The sequence below is a fragment of the Rhinolophus sinicus genome, linkage group LG12 (genome assembly GCF_036562045.2).
Source record: "Rhinolophus sinicus isolate RSC01 linkage group LG12, ASM3656204v1, whole genome shotgun sequence".
In the NCBI taxonomy this organism is placed as follows: Eukaryota; Metazoa; Chordata; class Mammalia; order Chiroptera; family Rhinolophidae; genus Rhinolophus; species Rhinolophus sinicus.
The window spans coordinates 29,946,462-29,963,783 of NC_133761.1; the positions used below are offsets into that span (position 1 = coordinate 29,946,462).

General features: G+C 39.1%; 1 pseudogene; it reads right to left on the reverse strand.

Annotated features, from left to right (window-relative positions):
- Positions 1-480: 480 nt before the first annotated feature.
- LOC109459571 (gamma-glutamylaminecyclotransferase) lies at positions 481-3,587 on the reverse strand (annotated as a pseudogene).
- Between the last annotated feature and the right edge of the window lie 13,735 nt (positions 3,588-17,322).

Consider the following 17,322-nt stretch of genomic DNA (forward strand, 5'->3'; position numbering starts at 1 on the left):
ATCCAAGATCAGCTTTAAAAAATTTTTTTCCTTGGTGCTACAGGTCAGAATCAATACAGTAGGGCTGCTAACATCTAGCTGCAACACAACGTCTTTACATTCATGTAAAATGTTATCTTCAGAGTAAAGCAAAGGAGGAGGAGGAGGAGGAGGAGGAAGAAGAAAGGAAAGGAAGGAAGGAAGGAAGGAAGGAAGGAAGGAAGGAAGGAAGGAATATATATGAGTTCTTTAAATGTCGTTTAGGGAATTAAAATCCTAAATTTTTCTTATCCAATACGTTCAAACCCACGATGCTCTCTAAGCAGCAAACAATAAAGCAGTACAGCATGGATATTTTAGGGCACAACCTTGTTATCAGTATGCTAAAATTATTTGGGAAATCGGCTGCCACTACAAAACCAGATTATTTCCTTTTCCACAGACTGAGTTTTACAAATATTTGTTTCAAAGGGCATTATTACACGTTTGCATTTGGTGAGTGCAGAGGCGCTATCTGTCCTCTGGCTGGTGAGCATTCCTCGCACTTTGTAATCTGTTTTCCCGGGGATTATAGCAAAGCCGGTGCTTCCCCTGAGCGCCGTGATTGCGGTGGTACGGAAGGCGGACCCATGCGGGCGGGTCGGTGGCCGTGGTACACACCAAGCACCACACGGTCCGCTCAGCAGCTGGAGTCTCCTCCGGGGCTCTGTGCGCGCCTTCCCACGCGAGGACCGCAATCCTCATCAAGGTGAGCTGGCACGTGTCTGAGCAGCCTTCGAATTTACCAAGGCAGCGCAGCATCCATCCGCTCGTCCACAGTGCAGATCTGCCCTGTCACACACTGGCCGTACCCGGGAAGCTCGACAGGCCGCAAGGGTCTGTTCTCCAGCGATCACCACGGGGTGAGGCTCCACTGTGTGGCCCCGGCCCTGGACGGTCGCACAGCCACTGGTGTCCTCCAGCAGGGCCGTGTGTTTTCGCTGGCCTCGTTTCAAGGCCCGGTACACGAACACGTAGGCCATGAGGGCGAGAGACGCTGTGAGCTTGTTTCTTCAAAACCTTGTAGCCCTGGAATCCTGCACCACAGTAAGTCTGAGAGTGTGAAAAGCTTTGACTTCAGAATCCTTCCAAAAAAGACACCAACACAAGCACTCCCACCTCACAGCGTGAGCAGAAGCCCATGGGCCAGGGATCCGGTTCCCGGTCCTGCCGCTGCAGAGCGCGGCGCCTCGAGGAGAGGGATTTTGATTATTAACATATGATGGGCTTTAAAAATGTTTATCAGCAGTGTCTGTCAATCATTTGGGAAAATTCAACTGACATAAATCATAAAACATCACCATCCGCTGACATGCTCAACTGACATTACTACTGCAGTTTTAAGTATAATCCACCAGGTGGCAGAGAAAATGAATCACAGAAAATGTGCACATTTCTAATATAAATGAATAATTGAAAATATCTTATTATTCTGTTAATGGAAAAGATTTGCAGACTTTTGCCATGAAAGTTATACAGGACGCAGAACTAAAGGTGTGATCTAAATCTGAATTCCAACCTTTGCCTGAGGATATTTGCTTACATAAAAAATGGTGATTATTTGAGTTGCCAAGCTCCCTTGCACAATGTCACTCTCTTTTGGAGGTTATCTTTTACATATGCATGAGAGAATGACTATGGGGTTATCCCTTCTGACTGCTCAAATGATGTACCTACCACACCCATCATCCCCATTCGTCTCACTGTGATCCCAGCTTTCCCTCTGGCCAAAACCCAGAAGCCATGGAGCTTCTCAATTCTTCATCACTTTTAATAGATCTTTAAGCACTCCTTACTTTAAGCAAATGCTTTACCTTCTGTGATGATGATTTCAAAGTAGCAGAAGTAGAAGTTGTAAAGAAAAAAATAAAAAAATGCCCTACAATGTAATTAAAAAGAGGCTATAAGTAAGGAGACTAGACATATTTGACTCACTCATAGAAATCAACAAATGTTTATACATAGGATCAGGTTTATTCCATTTGAGCAGCAGGCCTTGATTTGTCTCCTATAATTTTCCAGAGGGATTCCTAACTAGTCTAAACACTGAATTAAGACAACAGCTCTATATTTTCCGGCTCCGACACATGCTTTGAGATGTCAATGCAGCAGCGATGATTTAAGAAAATGTCAATAGTTGTCTAACTTATTTTTTGTTTGGAAGACGGAAGAAGATGAATAAGAAAACAAAAATCAAATTTGTGGAGCCAGAATTCCCTTTAGCAAATAGATTAATCTTATTTTTAGATGATGGAAAATGACTGTCCATTAGTAATTCTGCAGGTACATCAAGCTACTGGGATACTCAAGAGATTTTCAGTGTAAAGGAGTCAGTGACATGGCATGTGGAGTATTCAGCTATAAGATGCAAAACATAAGCCAACTAGTCTCAGAAACTAACTACGCTGATAATACCCCAACCCTGCTTTAACATTAAAATCCTATACCCTGTTTTAAGTTTTATTGAAAAGTATATTCCCTGGCAATTTTTTTTTTTTCACCTGACAAATCTCATCCTATGGGAAAAAAAACGTGAGAACCCTTTCACAATTTTAGAGCTTCATGTTACTCTCTGTTGGACTTGTCTAGCAAGTCGGCTCATCCCTTTCCTAACTAGGCAGCAACCAAACATATTGGTGTTATACAAGATCACACCCTGCTTTAAATGCTTATTCAGCCGCATTTCCAATATGTTGGATCTGCTACCTTTGTTCCACATTTCAATACATATTTATGACCTGAAATTTTAACTGCCACTTCTTTTTTTTTTTTTTAAGATTTTATTGGGGAAGGGGAACAGGAGTTTATTGGGGAACAGTGTGTACTTCCAGGTCTTTTTTCCAAGTCAAGTTGTTGTCCTTTCAATCTTAGTTGTGGAGGGTGCTGTTCAGCTTCAAGTTGTTGTCCTTTCAATCCTAGTTGTGGAGCGCAACAGCTCAGCTCCAGGTGCAGTTGCCGTTGCTAGTTGCAGGGGGCCCCCCACAGCAGTGCCACCATCCCTTGCGGGAGTCAAACCGGCAACCTTGTGGTTGAGAGGATGCGCTCCGACCGACTGAGCCATCCGGGAGCTCAGCGGCAGCTCAGCTCAAGGTACCAGTGTTCAATCTTAGTTGCAGGAGGCAGAGCCCACCATCCCTTGCAGGACTCGAGGAATTGAACTGGCAACCTTGTGGTTGAGAGCCTACTGGCCCATGTGGGAATAGAACCTGCAGCCTTCGGAGTTAGGAGCATGGAGCTCTAACCGCCTGAGCCACTGGGCCGGCCCTAACTGCCACTTCTTGGTTACAATTCAGACTAAGCATTTATATTCTTAAGCAAGAAATGCACTGTCAGCTGAAAAATATACTCTAATAGTTACAATAATATATTACAGCAAAATATAGTTTTGCCTGAAAATTAAAGAACTCAGGATCATCATGTTATAACAAATTTTATTGACTAATACATTTTATTGAATAGCAAGGAAAATCAGGGATTAGAATATGTATTTTCCTCAAAAACTTTTGACTCAAAAATAGGAAAAATTACCTTCCTATTCCTTCAAATTTCTTTCTCTTTCGTTCCCCCATATCAAATTTTCTCCAATCTGAAAAAGTTCTTTAAAAAAACAAAAACAGAAAAACAATTTCCAACTTAGTTGTAATTAGGTTTTAATCAATACAACTGTTTTTAACTTTGTATACTGTCTTTCCCTCCAGTTAATTAGGTTATTTTATAAGCCAGTCAGCATATACTATCAGATAAAATATTGGCTTCCATTAAGTATCACAGGGGTATTGTTACCCCTGTGAAAAATGTGGAAACTGAAGCACAATGAGGTAGTGTGACTTGCCCAACTGATGCAGAAATTTCACATCTTCTGAAATGAGTGATTGTAAGGATAGCTGCCTACACTCTTGGGCTCATGGGCCAAAGCCTTTGGTCCAATCCCCTGGTGGGACAGATAATAAAAATACACCATTATGGTCACAGATTCTAGTGAACCAAACATCTGACACATGTAGGCCATAGGTCAAAAGATGGATCATGCAAGAGAAGGATCTGTGTATATCCATCCATCCCCCCCACCCCTGACAGAAAGACAGCTGAAAGCACAAGCCCTCCTGAGGACCATCAGTGGTGAAATTAAATACTAAGTTTGACAAGTAAACATACATACACCTTGGAAATTTTAACTATGCCAAGTACACTGAAGTATTCCGATGACTATGTTGGACAAACCCACGCATCATATTGCATTTGTTCCAAATGACACATCATTTGTGTATTAAAGACATCCTTCTCTTATTTGTACTTTAAATTCCTAGCCACTAAAAATAGCTCTCTTTAAGGTTAACCAATTTATGTTCTTTGTTGACTTTCTGAAATTATATGAAAGAAAAAAGTAAAAATGTCAGCTAAATAAAACTAACACTTGGGTATTTAGGTATTCCAAATCTACTTTGGAAATAAGGATATAAAATATACATTTCTCATACATCATACTTAGCAAAGTTATAATCATATTTTAACACGTTGCGTACGGCGGGTTTAAATCCCTCGTGAAGATTCTCGTGATCCGTACTCAATGTGTTAAGAATCTAAATTGTTACCACAAATGACATCTACTCTAAATCCCTCATTTTTCATATTAAAAAACAAGAGTCAAAGATGATAAGAGATTTCCCTGTGCAACCCAGAAGAGTAGCAGGTCATGGTCATGACATGGAAAGAACTCTGATGACCATCTTAACCGTTGTAAGGCCCATGTAAGTATGCTTCACAGCCACATGGAGGAGGAATTCCACCCCCACCCCCCGCCCCGGAATTCACTCATGAGGCAGTGTGGTGTGGGTTAAAGAAGGAAGGATTAAGAATCAGATAGGTTGGATTCTCAATACTAGCTCTTTACTTATTGGCTCTCCACCTTTTTTTGTTTAGCTGACAATGAGAAAATTAATCTTTTGGAGTCTCCGTTTCTTCCCCAATAAATCAGACCTACTGTAAAGGTATGATGTGAGGATTAGAGATACACAGCAGGTTCTCAATTAATTGTAGCTATTATTATCATCATAACAAGTAAACAAGTAATAGCTGCACTGATTAGCTACCATTCCCCATTCCTATCCCCAGATGTCTTTGTCATCTTATACTTTAAGAAAAATAATTTATTTTGAGAATGTGGTCCAGTCTAGGGGTTTGATGTCTGATCCTGAAATAAGGCAAAGTACCCGGCCTGCGTGGAGATTGGGTTATCATCCATAAAGTGTCCTGAGCAAGTGAACCATCCAGCCATGGCTAGAAGGAACATGGAGATCCGGGAATTCCCCCGGTTCACACAGCCAACAAAAACTGAATGTAGGTCATTGTCTCATTTGTACCCACAGGATTTTAATTTATGGAGGTGACTAAATGACAATATGGAGAGGTCAATACCATTGAAAGAAGAATTATTACTTAGATTTCCAGAGAGTAGGGGGCACACCACACCACACCACACAGAGCCACGTGGGAGCACTAGGTTTTGGTCAAGAGGCAGAAGCAGAAGTCTAGGCCAGAACCTTTATGGGAGTTTGTGCAGAAAACGCAAGACAGAGCAGGGTAACATTTTAGGATTAGCCAGCTTGAATCATTCTGGCAGGCTTTGGGCTGTGGGGGTGTTCTCTAATTGCCTGGTACCTGGCCCTGGGACGACTTAGGTCAGAGAAAATATTGTCTCGGTGTGTGAGAGTTACATAAGGGGAGTGGTTGCAGGCATAGTCTCAGAATTGATCTATTTGCATACAAAAGGTATATTCCTAGGCAAGTTGTTATTATATTTGAGAATTAGCTAGCCTTAGGAGGTGCAGTCTCTCCCTGGGGCTGGTAGGCCCTAAAATATTAAAATGTCATGAGATACAGAAAATTTAAAAACAGGATTAATACAGTCACAGAAATTTCAAACAAGTATTTCCCCTTTTATGCTATTGTCTACTCATCCCTTAATCACTTAGTGCTCTTATGGTATATAGACATTAAATTTTTATTTGATGTGTAAATAGTAAGCAGCCTTGGTTTCAAATTTTCATCTGTATAGACTTTGGGATGGTTTTTTTGTTTTTTTTTTTCCCAACGTGGGGGATGGTTTTTATTGTGCCTTTCATAAAAAGAATTCTTTTGAAAGACCCTGAAGTTTATGTTCATTGAAGTTCAAGGACTAGAAGGGGTCTTGGAATTCACTCAGATCAACTCTTTCATTTTAAAGAAAAAAATTTTTTTATTGGGGAATATTGGGGAACAGTGTGTTTTTCCAGGACCCATCAGCTTCATGTCAAGTTGTTGTTCTCAATCTAGTTGTGGAGGGCACAGCTCCCTGGCCCATGTGGGAATCAAACCAGTGACCTTGGTTTTAGGAGCACCACGCTCTAACCACTGAGCAACCAGCCACCCCAACTCTTTCATTTTATATAGGAATCAGTCATTAAAAATTCTTTTGAGTCTTAATGACTTAACTACTATTAAAATCAACCATACAACATAGTTAAACATGTAATAAAAGCATTAAATAACCAGACTCAACCAAAAAGTGGTTACATTTCAGAGTGTAACTAAATTCTTTTTTCTTTTCTTGTCTTCTCTCCTCCAAAGTAATACACAGTTCAAAGTAGAGACATTAGAAAGAAGTCTCTGAAGATCATCAGAAATTATGAAAAGCTATAGGAGTCATTTTCAGGACAGATTTCTCTCTATGGGAGTATCCCAGCATCACCAGCATAGTCAAGACCTCAGACAAAATCAAGACCATTGACCACACCAAGACAGCTTTACATTTATTAGGTTGGTACAAAAGTAATTGTGGTTTTTGCAATTACTTTTAACCTTTTAAACTGCAATTACTTTTGCACCATCCTAATAAAATCACAGTAAAGGCCCTCACCTGGTAGACACCTGTACGAATTCCTGCCTGGAGAAGAATGAATTGCTCAATTCTTGAGTTTCCTGTTTTGTTTTGGGTTTCGCCCCCACTTAAGAGTAATAATGGAAGAACAGCAAGGACACGCACATTAAATTTGGAAACACTCTTCTCCATAGATTGTTCAGCTGCCTGAGTGTCTAATGATAAGGGTGGTATGCAAAGAATGAGAAAAATGGAATGGTGGACACTGAGGCATGTGCTTACCTGGGATGAAAAGTAGAGACTCTAATTGTCGGGAGACGCCAAGGGTGCTAATAATACCTGGACTTATTATAATCACTGGACTTAGTCACCCATCTTTTTGAAGCCCTGTGAAGACACACATACTGCCTAGGAAGAAACATGGTTAGAAAATTCGTAGAAATAAAAATCGTTTCATTGATTTAATTTTTGTTTTATCACAGTAATACATGCAGTTTAAAAATTCAACTAATTTTACAAGACTAATTATAAAAAAACAGCAGTTTCCCATCTGCCAGATGTTTTCTTTTTGGACACAGCTATTTTTTAGAAATTTTTTAGTCAATCCTTTTGGTATTTATCTATATATCTCTAAAAAATATTCCTATACTACTATTTCTTGGAAGGTTTTTCCCCCAGTTTTAGGCATTATCCCTGGACTTCCATTACAGTAGATGAGAATTTAGCTCTCTTTCAGCTCTTCCCCCAATTTAGCCTCATCACACATTTAGACTTCTCATTGCCCCATCCTCCCAATAAAGTTAGTTGTATTTATAGTTATAATTGTGGTTCGGTCCATATTTATGTTAATATCACTATGTAAATATATTTAAAGCATGCTCTGTGATCCTTAGGAGGGCTTAGTTTGGAGGGATCATTCAGGCACATACGAGTATTCATTTAACAAACATTTATTAGATGTCAGGACTATGCTCAGTGCTGGCTGTACAAGGGTCAAGTGACGTAGGACATACCCAGGGGTGTAGAACAGTGCCCCAGTGTGCGCTACAGTCTGTGCTGGAACCAGACTGCCAGGAAGCTAGTCATACCTTTTCCACTTGGTAGCCACGTAATCTTACTTAACCATTTTGTGCCTTAGTTCTCTAAGAGTTATGGGGAGGATTAAATGAATCAAAATATGTGAAGCACATGTAACAGTGCCTGATAGATAGTAGGGCCTATATAAGTGTTACATAGCATTATTATTTCAGGAGTCAAATGGAAAGGAGAAATTTATATACATATATTCTACACATTTATATTATACACATATGCCTGTATATACATATATTTGCATATATGTATACATGCATATACATTTATGTATGTGTGTGGGCATATATGTGATACAGATGTATATATATATATATATTTATTTATTTACAATATATTACATACCATAAGTGCTAAGATTGAAAGTACAGGGTGCTATGAGAGCAATAAGCCGGAGGAATTCTTCATATGATGAAGGCTCAAGGAAGGAAGGCTTCTCTGAGAATGGGATATTTCAGCTGGAATTTGAAAAGTAACTAGAAAGTAGCCAGAGTGGGGAGAAGCATGTTACAAAAGAGGAAAGAGCATATATCAAGTCTCCAAGGTAGGGAAGAGCTTGGTCAGCTTGAGGAACTAAAAGACCACTGAGGCAAGAAAGAAGAATGTCAGGAGCCCAGACAAGGCTTTGTGGGCCATGGTAAGAACAGTACTGGATTTTATTGTGGATGGCCAGTGAACGATCCTGAGCAGATCTTCATTTTAAAAAAATCGTTCTGATTACCTAGAAGAGATTGTATTAAAGGGAAGCTGGAGAATTTTTCCACTTCTGGGTAAGTTAATGCCCCAAACAAACCAGATGAAAGGTACTGATTTGGATTAAAATAGTGGTAGTGGAGATGGTGAAAAATAGACAGAGTCAATATATATTTTGGAGCAAAATCAACACTTTCTTCAAAGAAAATATACCAATGGCCAATATGTACAAGAAAAGATGCTCACCACGATAGCCATCAGGGAAATGCAGGTCAAAACACTGAGATAACAGTTCACATGCGCTAAGATGGCTATAACAAATAAGACAAATAATAACAAGTGTTGGAGAATATGTGGAGAAATTGGAACCTTCATACACTGCTGTTTGCCATATAAAATGATGCAGCCTCTTCAGAAAACATTCTGGTAGTTCCTCAAAAGTCAAACATGGAGCTATTATCCAGCAATTCCAATCCTACGTGTATATCCAAGAGAAACGAAAACATACATTCATACAAAAACTTGTATATGAATGTTCAAAGCAGCATTTTGGCTATTCATAATAGCCCAAAAGTAGAAACAACCCAAATGTTCATTAACTGATGTATTGCTAAATAAAATGTGACATATGCATAAAATAAAATATTCAGCCATAAAAAGGAAAGACATTCTGATATGTACTACAACATGGATGAATCTTGAAAACTTTATGCTAAGTGGAAGAAATCAGTCACAAAAGACCACATATTGTATGATTCAATTTATATGAAATGTCCAGAATAAGCAAGTCTATAGAAACAATGTAAATTAGTGGTTGCCTAGGGCTTCAAGAATTAGGGGGAAACGGGAAGTTATGAGTAAGTAATGAGTGTGGACTTTCTTTTCAGGATGATGAAAATGTTTCAAAATTGATTGTGGTGATGATTGCACAACTCTGTAAATATATTGAAAACCATTGAATTGTACACTTTAAAAGGGTGATTTGTATCTTATGTGAATTATACCTCAATAAAGCTGTTATATTAAAAAAGCATTTAGAATAATGAAAAATGAAATGTCCAATATTCTCTCCATTGCCCTGCCCAAATCTCCTTCTCATCTGTCTATCCTATCTCAATAAAGGTACTGCCACCCACTGGGATAACCACTTTAAAAGCCTCAGTGATAACCCTGGAATTTCTCTCCCTTAACCTTTACTTCCAATCAATTGCCAAGTCATGTTGATTTTACTCCAAAATATATTGACACTGTCCACTTTTCACCATCTCCACTGCCACTATTTTGATCCAAATCACCACTTTTCATCTGGTTTGTTTGGGGCATTAACCTACCAGGAAGTGGAGAAATTCTCCAGCTCCCCTTTAATACAACCGTGTTTCCCTGAAAATAAGACCTAGCTGGACCATCAGCTCTAATGCGTCTTTTGGAGCAAAAATTAATATAAGACCTGGTATTATATTATATTATATTATATTATACCCGGTATTATATTATATTATAGTACATTATTTTATAGTACATTATATATTATATTATGTTACCTGTTATACCCAGTATTATACTATATTATGTTATATTGTTATATTATATTATATTATATTATATTATATTATATTATATTATATTATATTATATTATAGACCTGGTCTTATATTAGAGTAAAATAAGACAGGGTCTTATATTAATTTTTGCTCCAAAAGATGCTTTAGAGCTGTCTTTTGGTCCGGCTAGGACTTATTTTCAGGGAAACACGGAATCACTTCTAATCAGATCTGCTGTCCATTTTTAAATTGTGTTGTTTCTTTGTCACTAATGCTTTTGGTGTCATATCTAAGAAGGTTTTGCTTAACCCGAGGTCATGCAGATTTACTGTATTTTCTTTAAGAATTTTAGTTGTAGTACTTACATTTAGGTCTGTGATCTGTTTTGATTAATTTTTGTACAAGGTGTGAGTTAGGGGTCCAACTTCATTCTTTTGCATGTGGCTATCCAGTTGTCCCAGCACCATTTGGTGCAAGGATGATTCCTTCTCCCATTGAATTTTCTTGGCACTTGTGTTGAAATCAATGTGAATATTTATTTCTGGATTCTCAATTTTATCCCACTGATCTATGTGTCTATTCATATACCAGTGCCACAGTCTTAAATACTTTAGCTTTGTAACAAGTTTTGAAATTGGGAAGTGTGATCCCTCCAATTTTGTTCCTCTTTTCAACATTGTTCTGTCTATTCTGGTATAAGGTAATACACATTCCTCCTCTGTGTGTCTCCTCAACTCTCAATACTTTACTACAACACTACTTCATTTCTAATACCAGATATGTAGGTTTTGCAAACATCAAGTAATTTTGCAACACCAGCTAAGTGTCCTACAATTCTGACATTATCTACCTGAGATAGCATCAGATCCCACAGGACTGCCCCCGCCTCCTTCAGATGCCAATTGCATGTCAGGTTGTCATCTAGGCTTCTGACTGACAAGCTATAAATCAGAGCTTTCCATGATCACCTCCTTAGGTTTGATTAATATGCTAGAGCAGCTCACAGAACATAGGGAAACATTTACTTATGTTTAAAGTATTATTACAAAAAATATAAAAGATACAGATGAACCGTCTAATGAAGAGGTACATAAAGCAAGGTCCAGAAGGGTTCCAGGTACAGAAGCTTCTGTCCCCAAGGAGCTGGGGTGTACCACCCTCCCAGCATGTGGATGCCTCATTCACAAATCCAGAAACTCATCAAATCTTGTTTCAAGAGTTTTTATAGAGCTTAATCACCAGCCCCCTCCCCTTTGCCTTCCTAGAGGTCACTGGGTGAGGCTGAAAGTTCCAATCCTCTAACTACTTGGTCTTTCTGGTTACCAGCCCCATCCTGAGGCTATCTAGGGGCCCCACCCTGAATCACCTCATTAGCATAAATTCAGTTGTATTCAAAAGAGGATACTTATGAATGACAAAAGATACTCCTATCACTCAGAAAATTCCAAGGATTTTAGAAACTTTGTGCCAGGAACAGGGACAAAGACCAAATATATTTCTTATTATACCACATTTGGGTTCTTTGGGATTTCCAGATGAATTTCAAAATAAGCTTGATTTATATAAAGATGCCAGCTGAGATTTTCATAGGGTGGGTGCATTGACTCTGTAGATCAAATTGGGGAATATTGCCATCTTTATAATATTAAGTTTTTTGATCCATGAACATGGACTGCCTTGCCATGGTTTTCTTTAATTTTTTTCAACAATATTTTTTGCTGTTCCAAATGTAAGTTTTGCACCTTTTTTTGGGTAAGTTTATTCCTAATATTTTATTCTTTTTGATGCTATTCTAATGATCCACATTATTTTTTAAACCTATTTTAATATCTCTGAAATTGAGATGTATCTTACAATCAAGGGTAACTTAGCATTATGCCATTCAATTGTCAGTAATTTTTTTTTTATCTTAGTGGACATAAATGTGACTTACAATCAATTGCTTCTTAGATTAAATACCATATAGTTTTAAATATGAAAAATCTATAAAACAGTGAAGTGGAAATGAAAAACATATCAATTTAGAAATCAGAAGAGAGGCTTGAACTAGAGACAGAAATGTGGAGTCATACGAAGTTCATTATTCATAACAGTGAATGAGATTCCTTTGGGAAAAGGGTGTAGATCAGACAAGAGATTCCAAGTTGCAGTTCTGAAAAATCTCAACAATATGGATAAAAAGAGTTTCTATGGAAAGTAACCCCACAGGGTGATCCCAACTGGGCAGGTTATGGCAGGTAGTTACACCCCAGGCATATAACTTTTAGTAGAAAGAGTTATCTTTGCTTTAAGCAAGTCCTGTCCATTGTATCTGTGCATCTAGGTTATCACACCTTTGATGTAACCACCCTCAAGAGAGCACATAATCTTTCTCTACTCGTAAGAAACATCCACACCTGTAGAGAATTTTTATCAGAGTTGATTTGAGCAAAACTGACAACACATGCTGGGGAGTAAGATCTCAAATGCTCCAGAGAATGAGTTTACGGTTTCTTTTATGCATTTGGAATTGAGGGATCCTAAGGAAGATTTCATGAAGGTGGGAGAAAGCATGGTGGGGTTGGATTACAAGATAGTTAACAAGATTATGTGTTGTTCCCTCTTTCTGGATTTTTTTGAGTAGTTTGAGGATAATAGGTGTTAATGTATGGTACTGGCATAAAAACAGACACATAGATCAATGGAACAGAATAGAGAGCCCAGAAATTAATCCATTCATATATGGTCATTTAACCTATGACACTGGAAGCAAGAATTTACATTGGGGCAAAGACAGTCTATTTAATAAGTGGTGCTGGGAAAACTGGACTGACACATGCAAAAAAATGAAACTGGACCACCTCCTTACACCATATATGAGAACAAATCCAAAATGGATTAAAGACTTAAATGTAAGACCCAAAACCATAAAACTCCTAGAAGGAATTATAGGGAGTAAATTCGCAGACATTACCCTGAGTAATGTTTTTACTGATATTTCCTTGGGCAAGGGAAGTAAAAGAAAATATAAACATATGGGATTACATCAAACTTGAAAGTTCTTTCACAGCAAAGGAAACCATAAATAAAACAAAATGGCAAACTACTGAATGGGAGAAGATATCTGTCATTGACACATCTGATACGGGGTTAATATACAAAATTTATAAAACACTCATTCAGCTCAACACAAAAAAAACAAGGAACCCAATTGAAAAATGGGCAGAGGACATGAAGAGACATTTCTCTAAAGAGGACATACAGAGGGCCAACAGACATATGAAAAAATGCTCAACCTCATTAATCATTAGAGAAATGCAAATAAAAACGAGATATCACCTCACTCCATCAGAATGGTTATTATCAATAAATCAACAAACAACAAGTGCTGGCGCGGTTGTGGAGAAAAGGGAACCCTAGTGCACTGTTGGTGGGATTGCAGATTGGTGCAGCCACTATGGAAATCAATATGGAGGTATCTCAAAAAACTGGAAATAGAACTACCTTATGACCCAGCAATTCCACTCTTAGGTATCTATCCAGAGAAATCCAAGACGCTAATTAGAAAAAATATATGCACCCGTATGTTCACTACAGTGCTATTTACAATAGCCAAAACTTGGAAACAACCAAAATGCCCATCAGTAGATGACTGGATTAAGAAAGTGTGGTACATTTATACAATGGAGTATATTACGCAGCTATAAAAAAGAATGAAATCTTACTATTTGCAACAATATAGATGGACCTAGAGAACATTATGCTAAGTGAAATAACTCAGTCGGAGAAAGACAAATACCATATGATCTCACTTATATGTGAAATCTAAAGAACTGAATAAATGAACAAAGTAAACAGAAATAGTCTCAGAGATAAAGAGAAAAAACTGATGGGAGGGGAGTGGGGATGAGGGAGAAGGGGAAGGGATTAGACAGTATAAATTGGTAACTACAATATTGCCATGAGGATATGAAAGACAGTTTGGGGAATATAATCAATAATGTTGTAAAGATTTTGTAGGGTGTAAGATGGGCACGTCTTATTAGGGAGACCACTTCATGGATGGTGTAGATGCTTGATCACTGCACTGTACACCTGAAGCTGAAGCTGAATAACATTGTATGTCAACTACAACTTTATATATATCTCTATCTCTATCTCTATCTCTATCTCTATATCTATATATGGTCACAGGATTTGGAGTACAGCATAGGAAATAGAGTCAATGGAATTGTAATAGATATATACAATGTCAGAGGGGCAACAAATATTTTGGGGGAGGGAAGTTACCACTTTGTGAAGGGTGAAATGTCTAACTAGTACAGTGTTTTGTACACCTGAAACAAATTAAAAAAAAAAATGTTTCCTTGAGGGTGGTTAAGCCTCCCAGAGGTCTGAAAAAGAGGATTACTATGGCATATCAAAGGAGTGTTAACCTAGATGCACAAGAACAGTACACAGGGCTGGCTTTAGTCAAAGATAAATATTTTTCTAAAATAGTTATATGCCTGGGCTGTGACTACCCACCATTACCTGCCCAGTTAGGAATTTATCATCAGATCACCCTATGAGGTTACTTTCTGTCACTGGATTTGTCAGCTTTATTAGAATCCATTTTTTGCCCACAATTGTCATTATTGTTGTTATTTGTCACTAGATGGAAAGACATACAGGCCAGGACCTCACTTCTTTTGTACTCTAATGAACCTGAGTCAAGAGCTTTACTAAATTTAGATATTAACCTACATGCCACAGATAAATTGGAGAAAGTGATTCAGAATAATCTATGCTTATTTGAGAAATAATATATTGATTAACTGCCAGCTCTTTCACTCCTGAAAATCTGACATGAATACAAATAAATAAATAAATAAATAAGCATTTCATGTCTTCAGAGAAACACTTTAATTGATTGTGATAATGGATAGAAAATAGGTACATGCTTATTGCATATTAATCTAGAGTAATTGCCTAAAGGCAGAAGAGGAAAAACAGTCAGTAGAAGTACTGTAGCACTCACAATTAAAATCAGAAATGTGTATAAAAATCCTTCAAAGGAATTCATATCCCATTTGCTGTCATATTTCTATAACATAAGTAGGACACCAGCTGGTAGTAATGCTAATTCATCCGCCTTTCATTTACTGTTTATCACTTCACAGATGTTGAATCTTATCCATTTCTTTTTTCCTTTGTATTTCAAATATCCTAACCATCATATAAAGCTAACATAATACCATATCGTCTAGGCAGTAGCTCTCAACCAAGGGAGACTTTTGAGGGAGATTTTTGACCCCCAGAGGACATTTGCAATGTCTGGAGACATTTTTAGTTCTCAAAATAGGAGATGAGGACAGGGAATTTGCTAGGTATCCTACAATCCCCAGGACAGTCCTTCATAACAAAGAATTATCCAGCCCAAAATGTCAATAGTGCCAAGGTTGGGAAACTCTACCAGTGGGGTTATTTATATGTATATGAACTTTCTAGGGTAAAGTCCGTAGCTCTTACTGAATTCTCAAAGATGCTATAACTGAAAAATTTAAGAACCACGGGCTTTAATGGATATTTCATTTAGGCCTTGGTAACAGGTGACACATTAATGCTATTTCACAACAGATATCACCTCTCTAGTTAAAAAGACTTAACCTCTGCCAGCCAGATTTCTGTCTGTTTCCACTATCCACTCTCATTTACTGCTAAACAAACAGCTCTTTGGATTTCCTGTCTCTAGGTCTTCCAAGTACTACATCCAGCCTCCTATTAGCCAGGTTAACACAATTGTTATGGTGATGGTGACTATTAATGATCAAGCTATAGCTTCATGATATATCAATAAAAGTCCTTTCTTTAGACACATCCGGTTCCTTTGTTCAATATCCATTTATTCAGTGCCTACTATGTTTAACACACTGCTAGGCACTGGGTAAACAGCGATGAAAATGAGCTTACATTTGAGTCCTGGAGTGTTATTAATACAATTTAAACATGTAATTTAAAATTGCAATGTGAGAGGAAGTGTGCATGAAGTAAAGATGGGAGGAGCTGAGACGAGAATGAAAAGGCAGGACTGAACAACCAGATCACTGCATGCCACCCAAAAGCAATAAGCAGTTAACACCTTCCTGGCTATTTTAAACAATTTTGTGGTTATCTATATCCCAATCCAGGTAACTTGGGCTGTATTTATATTCAACTAACGTTTCCTAGACAATGACAGGTAAATTTGGGAGAGTGGAGGCTATGCGTAAGCCGAGAATGTCAAATGCAAAAGCTTCCCTTTTTTGTTGCTGTTAGAGCTAACCAGAATTTAATCTGTGTGTAGGGGGTAGAAGGGGATGCGGAATAAAGCCAGCGTCTCAAAGGCCGTTTCCAGCTAAGTCATTACAATCACCACTGCTCTTGGTAGGTTGATATTGTAAGTGTCATGGCCCGTAAATCAAGACACACAAAAATCAACCATTCCCCCTAAAATTAGCAACTCGGTATATTGTTAGTAGTCAGCATATACCGGTCAGGGAGGCCTACCCAGCAATTTTCACTGAGGCAGTCAGGCTTTATTTTGCATTCACTAAAAACCCTAGATTGGTAAAGTATCCGGGGTTTCCGTGGGAACCCGCTGGTGAGAGAACAAAGGCTGCGCGTCCCTGTTAAAGGCCTCCGGGCCCGCCGGCCTCATTTGGGGCGGAGGCGGCAGTGCTTGCGGGTGGTGGGCTCCCGGGTCGGTGACACACGCCACCCCGGCGCACCTCTCCGGGCCCCTCCCCGGGCGGCTGCACAGGAGGGCGCCACCGAGAAGGGAGGCGCGTGAGAAGGGACGCGGAGGCCGAGGCTTGGCCGCCGCCCGAGTGAGTGAGCGAGCGAGCGACTTGTGAAATACGCTGCTGGCTGTCACCCGCCAGGACCGAGATCACGCGGTTCCCAAGGCTCGCTGAAGCCACCCAGCTAGAGCACGCGGGAGGGGAGGGGCGTCCGGACAGAACGCGACGTCTCCTGCAGCTCCCGTCTCGCAGGGGCCGCCGTCGTTGCCAGGCCCCGCCTCCTTGCGCTTATGTAATAGGGGAGCGCTGCCATTGGCCCGCGCGACCGGAAAGAGCGCAGGCGTGCGAGGGGGCGGGGGCGGGGAGGAGGCCGCAGCAGGAA